Below are 6,622 nucleotides of genomic sequence, written 5' to 3'. Positions count from 1 at the left end.
ACGTACTCGGTAGTAAAAAGACGGCCAGTAACGACTGCTTCTGTGTGAATACAAATCCCTTTTTTATCACGACTCTCTCGACTTAGTATCGAGTACGCAAACGTATGATACTTTGTATGAGACTTGGTTGCAGTATCGTTCAGCTTCCTGGTAATAATTTTAGATATGAGAATATCATTTTTGACATTGAAGCAATACTTGAAATGAAATAAATGAATACGGCAGACAATGTATGTGAAACTGCTGATTAAAGCAAAGATATCGCATTCTCGAAACCATATTTTGTCATAAAACAGGACATGATTATGAGATTTTATGTCCTTTGGTATCATTTAATTTTTCGTCTATAGGACTAACAACTAATGAAAAAATGTCCTATCAAAAAAAAAAACCTATCAAATGTGTTCATTTTATCACCGTTTCTATTTGGGTTTTGATTGAAATTTACATTTTATAAGATGAATAAACTGAGGAGAAACGTTCACTTTTCTAAAAGCGTTTCGCGTGTTAAAAACGTTTCGCGAAATAAAGAATAATATTTTTTATCACTTAGAAAATGGAGGTATGGTATGAACTATTAAGTTAGTTGAAGTCCGAGCATAAGCTTAAAAGAATGATCTAGCAATAGTGCAATACATGAAAAATTGAAAAAAATTGCTGTAAACCATTCAGGAAGTCACCAAACACTGAACATTATTTACATTAACATTTACATTCACATTTATTTGGTACATTTATTTGCCTCATGGGCTGTACAATACTAAACTTAATGCTGGCTTAAATAGGATTAAGAGGTAAGCGAGAGGGTACGGGAAAGAAATTGAGAGATGGATATAATGTAATCAAATAGACCACTCACTACATTGAAGGCTGATAGCAACTAAAGCAATTATATGCTACCGCACACACACACACATACAAATACAATAAACAATACCCTGCGAAAGTTCAAAATTTAAAGTGTAGTTCTAACATCACAGTATAGTTGAATTATCAGACGAAGAACAACTGTAGGGGTGCAAAAATGATAGTGTGAATGCAATTGCAACTTAAAAGTTAATGTAACTACTATTTAAATTTTAAAAAATATATAGGAAACAAAGAAATATGAAAAGGCAAACAAAGATGTTTTATTTGAATAAGGTAAGATTTTTAAAAACGTAATCTGCTGCAAATTTTACGAACAAGAAAATTTGGAAACCTAAAAGGTACCCATGTGAACAATCTGACAAAACTGAAGATGCATAAAGAGTTCGTACACAGAGCGTTTCACTGGCCATCGTCCATGGCATATGCAGTATCGGCAATGAGTTGACTTGAGTAACGCAATTCCTTATTGACGAAACTGGGACCGATTGGCCAGGAAGCATGACGTTATCGCTTCCTCAAGTGGACACCCCGCACGTCATGGGCCTCTAGTGCGCCCTGCTCGGATCGTCCGCATCGGCTGAAGAGCGCTAGTACACAATCGATTCGAGCATTTGCACTGCTTGAGTGAGTCACAAACAAACAAACAAACACACGACGAACGCGCTGGTTCGCCATCATCGCCGTACGGGCGTACGTGACAAAAACGGGAGCTTCCTCCGACACGGGGATACTCGTCCCGATATGGGCCGCGGATATCGGTCGCCGGCACGGCTCGGAACGCCAGTATCTCACACCGCGCTGGCCATCCAGTGCTTCACGTGCTACGATCTTCGCGTCAACGGATCGACGCCTCTGTCGGCCAGAATCAATCGCGGGGCCAAGTAACACGTTCTGGGGCGCGATTTCAGCTTTTCTGCTATCCGCCATTGAGCGTGGTCCCGTGCTGGCATGGATGCATACGCTATTATCAACACGCGTGCGCCTTTGATAGTAGAATATGTGTGCACCGGTCCTGTGTAAGGGTGCAACTAATAAAACTTTGCTAAATAACGGTAGCAACTGGGTGCATGGGTTGGAATTTTGGTTTGGGATTCGAACATCACCCTTGAGACATCAAAACTATGAAAAATTATTCTATCATGTAAAAACTTCAAATTTTTGTGTTTTCTTCGGTTCGAAGCGTATAGTTTTCATAGACCCTAGAATTACGCCAAAGTGGTTCCCACACCACACCTAGTGTATCACATATTTCTAAAAAGTTAGTACCGAATTCAGTTAAGAATTTTCAATGAGAGTCCAATGCCAAAAACAAGGAAAGCGGGTAGCAGAAAAATAACCGTTCGCATCACGCTGAGGGAAAACGTTTATTTTTTTGTGTATAACAGCCACTATCCGCTCCGTCTATTCAATAACAAGCATTTAGATTCACTTGTCGTCTCGTATACATGAACATTTAACACGTTGACTGCCATGGCTATCATTTTTGATAGCCAGTGATGTTTCCTGGGGGGCCATGGCTATCATTTTTGATAGCCACCTACCATGATTTTTGAAGTACTATATCTTTGAAATGACAACTCTTACCTACAAATCCTTTGGTAGTTACATAGTTTCATCTTCTGTCTAGCTTAATATGTAGTTGGTTTTAAAATAACTATGGTATGAAAAATGTTACAAGCTGTTTTAGTGGAAGGTTTTTGTTTATAGAATCACATGTGAATCGCTTTGTCTCTTTCGCTAAATGTCATTGCGTGTCTATTGGGTGAATGAGACGGATGCAGTCGCGCTGCTAATAAGTAAGCCGTTTATTGGAGAAATCTTGAGGCGCTATATATTTAATAATTACTCCAATAGAAATAAACAATAAGGTGTTAAAGGCAAAACACCAGAAAAATATCAATTGCCGAGCTGTGTGTGTGTGCTTCGAGCACCTATGCACTTCCCAGCAGACCATGGCTATCAAAAATGATAGCCAGCGATATTGTATGAAGAAAAAGTTGGCCTGCAGGTAAACACGACCAAAATAAGCTTGGCAGTCAACGTGTTAAAGTGCACACGACATCCCGTAACCACCTGGCGCCGTGGCTTAGTTGGTTAAAGCGCCTGTCTAGTAAACAGGAGATCGTGAGTTCGAATCTCGCCGGAGCCTCTGGCCTGAGTTAACAGAATCCTCTCTCTCAGCTCAGGTCATCATCGATGATTACTATCTTTTTAGAGTAGAATTTATCCATTTCTAAACCATTGTTTTTGTTACAACGGCATTAAATAATATTGTAATATTTTTATTATTATGATCTGGTCCTCTATATTTTCGTAGTGCCGTTTATAACAGCTAGTAGTTCAGCAACAATTACAACTTTCAAGTGGCCTGCTATGACTTAGTCATACCTTCTCAGTTCATACGGCTCTTTTCTTCGTGCGTAGTTATGTTTGATCCATACGTCTGGATATATGGTTTCTTTTTACTTACCGTAATTTATCGAAACTCCGATCTACGTACTTGAATGCTAGTCTTCAATCGATTAATCTTTGCCCTCGATGTAGACAAGCAAAAGTCAGCTCAAAATGGAAGGAAACGATGAAAAAACACACAAACACCCACCACCGACCCCTAGGCTTGGGAATGAGGTATGAGGGCGCACACGAAGGTGAAGGAATCGCTGAATTAATCGAAAGGTACTTACATCCGAACCGGAACTAGGATAGCTCCATTCACTTCTCCTCCATCTCTTGCGAGCGCTTGATTCCCATCCCAACGGCGACAACAACGGCTGAACGAGACTCGGGTGCTCTTTTGGGTGATAACCTCAATGCGCGGGAAGGTAAAGATTGTGAAAGTGTTCAGCAAAAACCCACCGGTTGATGTAATGAGATGAGAGGGAGGGGCGGAGGTTGAACAGGAGATGAAAAAGTAAACTGAATGCAGATTGGCTATGGAAAAGCAGAAAAGAAGAAAAAACGGAAACAAGTCATCTCAATCACGATCCCCAGGGGTGGGTGGCAGTGAGATCAATTGAAGTGAAGCTCAATGCAAACTAAATTGAACCCAACCCAACCGAAGGTGGCAGCAATAAAAATATTTACCAAAATGCTTCTCGCAATATATTTAATTATAATTTTTTACTCTTTTTCCAAACATACCTACTCTGATTGATTTTAGACACGTCGTATTTTGTGCTCTTTTTGTCACGCATCAGCTCTTTGTGGCCGCTCGTGGACATCTAATCAATCACAACGTGTCTATTATTGTATATTGTGCCTCAATGATTTTTTCATCATTCGTGTGAATTATTTTTATTTTGCACATTCATCAACGTGTTGCTTTTATTATCTTTTATTAAACCTGCTTGCTTCGGAAATATGTTAATTTCTGTGACAAAAGCCATGCCACCAAACTCATCGACAAAACATGCGTACGTTTTTTGCACTTCACTAGTGTCATTCCGCATTCAAAGACACAGCAAATAAGTGTTTTGTGATTTACTTATTGTGTGTGTTAAGAACGGGGTTGAATTTTATGAATATTGTTTAACTTCATTAAAATTTAATCTCATAGAGCCAGGTTGGATTACCAATGAATAACATGACAAATGAACGAATCTGTAAAGAAAATCATTCAAATAACCAATACATAACTTACAACAATAACATCCGCTGAAACCGAAGTTAATCTGCATATATAACAACAGATGTAAGCACACTGTCGTCGAACACTTTCGTTCAAACAATTCGCATTTCTTTCCAAACATCAACGATTATTTCTCAAATGTTTCCATCCTGTCGATTAGGGTAGTAAAAACACACCATTGTTTAAGTTTTGTATTATTTTTCTACGTTTTCATTTTAATGTTCAAACACAGTTCGCTCCTTATCGGCTGACATCATATATAGAATTGCTCTTTCCTCTCTTCCACGCATCAGTGTATACAAAAGTTCACCGTTCATGATCACGATTGGGGTTTTTCATATTTTTTTGTTTGTTTGTTTGCATTTTTGTGCAATCGTTGGCTTAATTTCGTACATATTTTACTTATTTAACACACGCTCCATCCGACCTCTTACCATAAAACGCTACACTTTACACAATTGGAACAATTGAAAAGAAAACCTACACACCCGCATCCTCCACTCCATAGAGCACGCACACGCAAACACACCCACCCAACACAATTTGAATGTTTTCAACAAGAGCGATTCTACAGGACCTGGACATTAGGGACAAGTTTGAAGGAAAAGAGGCTTTTTGACTGTCAAAGAGAGATCTCCGATGCTGCCTTGTGGCCGATCGAACGCGTTTCTTTTGGAAGCACAGGCTCGGTACGCAAATTGTTCTGCATACCGGAGGTTGGTAGCGTTGGATTTCGGACGAAATCACCACAACGGGAAGACAAGATCTGTAAGGTGCGCGTTGTACGATCGACCAGAAGACCATGGTAAGGGATTCACAGAGTAATGGACCGGGGAATGGCGTGCGGTTTTGATGCGGAATTTGCGTATGAATGTGGTGCTAATGGCGGAAGTGCGCTGGTGTACTTTGTTTCATAAGGCACTCGCTTGGTGAATCCAAAAATATAATATTACATTGCATGTACAGGCATTAGAGTTCTACGTAAAACACAAACGGCAATCTCCCCGCAATTCTCCCGCAAGAGCGTGTGTCCGAGAACGAAAATAATAAACGGCACCTATCAGGCAAAATATAAATTACTACAAATGTACATTGAATAGTAAATAGCGCAGCAGAAAATTTGCGATAATTATTACGATAGTACATTAATGATTATTCCAGAAATAATTATGTTTATAAAAAAATATATATGGATACATTATCTCGTATATAGGAAGAGCTACAAATTCATTTTTTGATTTTCATCTCTTGTCGCACACGCATTCTGTTACATTATCTCTTGCCCTCACATACGCACACACACACGTTATTGTAAATCGTCTTTTTCCGTTTCCTCGTTGTCTTCTTCGAACACATAAGCCAGCCACAGAAAGGGTTACATAATTCTTCCCAATCCTGAATCTAAGGCCTTATTTCCTCTCCCATCATCATTTTGGAAGAACTAAATAGTTGGGATGGTTGTTTTCGCTTTGTTTTAACTACACACGTTGTCGGAAATAGAAATACGTGCCCTTTTTTTAAATATGTCTACACAGATACGTAGCTTAGTGATCACTTGTTGCATGTTTTGTGCTGCTGCCTTAAACGCCCTACCCAACGCACCGTTTTATCATTACATCCGACCGTCCATCTATACATGTAAGGTCGATAGAAAATGTTTTTCCCACAGCTTACCGGTGGTGAGAGAGGGGCCCCACACCGAACCGTATCTTCTAGTCATAAATAATCTCTACAGCGAAATAATAAAAATAAAATGAAATATTCCAGCATTATATTATCCCTTATCGTCGATTTCTTGTCGCAAGGCTGTAATAGAGTCGCGGGAAGAGATTTATATCACCTAGCGAGCGATAATGGTGGTATGTTGCTAGTGTGGTGGTGGTGGGGAGGACCATCTTCTAGGTTTTCACATTTCATAATCGTTGCCAACAATAGAATTCTAATCCTTTCAGCGTGCTAAGTTCCGTTACCTCCTCTCCATTGGAATTGGCTCTATCTGCCTTCTACATTATATATGCGTGTGTGTCTCGGTATTTCAAATGAGTGCTCTTCTATACCTGGCTAATGAGCGGCTGTGATCGCGGATATTACATACGGTGCATCAGTGGGGATTTCGGACTTCCC

General features: G+C 39.6%; 1 non-coding gene across 1 annotated transcript; it reads left to right on the top strand.

Moving 5' to 3' along the window:
• The first annotated feature begins 2,945 nt into the window (after nucleotides 1-2,945).
• Nucleotides 2,946-3,019, top strand: Trnat-agu (transfer RNA threonine (anticodon AGU)). Its single transcript has one exon. It is a non-coding gene; the product is annotated as a tRNA-Thr (tRNA).
• The last annotated feature ends 3,603 nt before the right edge of the window (nucleotides 3,020-6,622 follow it).

The sequence above is a fragment of the Anopheles ziemanni genome, chromosome 3 (genome assembly GCF_943734765.1).
Source record: "Anopheles ziemanni chromosome 3, idAnoZiCoDA_A2_x.2, whole genome shotgun sequence".
In the NCBI taxonomy this organism is placed as follows: domain Eukaryota; kingdom Metazoa; phylum Arthropoda; class Insecta; order Diptera; family Culicidae; genus Anopheles; species Anopheles ziemanni.
This window is presented reverse-complemented; position numbering and strand designations above follow the sequence as displayed.